Source organism: Pundamilia nyererei, unplaced genomic scaffold (assembly GCF_000239375.1).
Source record: "Pundamilia nyererei isolate P.nyererei 1_Seehausen unplaced genomic scaffold, PunNye1.0 scaffold00014, whole genome shotgun sequence".
Taxonomy (NCBI): domain Eukaryota; kingdom Metazoa; phylum Chordata; class Actinopteri; order Cichliformes; family Cichlidae; genus Pundamilia; species Pundamilia nyererei.
In genome coordinates, this window is record NW_005187415.1 from 646,635 (window position 1) to 647,774 (window position 1,140).

A 1,140-nucleotide genomic window follows, 5' to 3' on the forward strand; every position below is an offset into this window, starting at 1 on the left:
GACCCAAAAAAGTTAGAATGAATATTGAAAGCTCATATTCTTAATAAAATTATGTATTTTAAATGTCTAAACTCAAGAATCAGAACCTTTGCAGAATATGTGCTCTGTGTGTGTCTGTATGTGAGTGACATACAGAGAAAGAGGGGAACTGGCACCAGTTGAAAGGGTAAAATAGTTTTTAATCTTTAACTGTTTTGTGGGTTTAATTTCATTTAATTTCTTTTATTTTTATTCACATATTACACAGACTGCGTGTGCAGACTGAACAGGCTGAAGCAGAGCAGCACCTGGCCTATTTTCAAGTATCATTAAGGTTACAGCGTGTAACATTTCACCATTACATGTCAGTAGATTGCAGATTGCAGTCAACTGAATTCACTTTTCTTGTCCCAGAAAACCTAAACTCCTCAGCAATGTCCACAATTACATTGGGATACTTAAAGAGAAGCAGCAGGAAGCACAAAGCTCCAAAATGCTCACAACTCAAGAAGTAGTGACAGACATAGTTACCCACATCCTGCAGAGTTTCTGGGAGCTTCCTCCTCACCCCCTCTTAAACATGGCCTCCCAAAGGCTGAGCATACTCTCCATCAGTGTCACAAAGGCCACTTTGGATCGAATCTCCAAAACTTTTACAGCACTGAATAGCCAGACCATTTTCTCCTGCTCCATCAGGGACAACGTGGTCCAGACCATCATGAGAGAAATCTGATTTAAATGTATAAACTCAAGAATCTCAAATGAAAAACCAGCATATTTACCAAATATCTGCTCTGTGTGTCTGTCTGTGAGTATTAGAGTGTAAATTACAGAGAAAGAGGGGAACTGGCATCAAATGAACAGGCAAAATATTTTTTAATCGTTAAAGATTTTGTGGGTTTTACTTTAAGAATAATTGTGTGTTAGTGTTTAGACAAAGTATATACATACAACAGCTTTCAGTTGGACTGGAGTAAATACAGAGATACTGTTGCTCTGTGGCAAAGCCCTGTTAAATCTGCCATGAGGCACCTGCTGAAAAACTGCTTCTAAAAGTCCACGTTTTGAAGGTAAAATAATGACTGTAGACCAAAAACTGTGGACAAAGCAGCTTCTTACTGAGACAGCCAACATTTCATCCCATTGACACCCATTATAAAC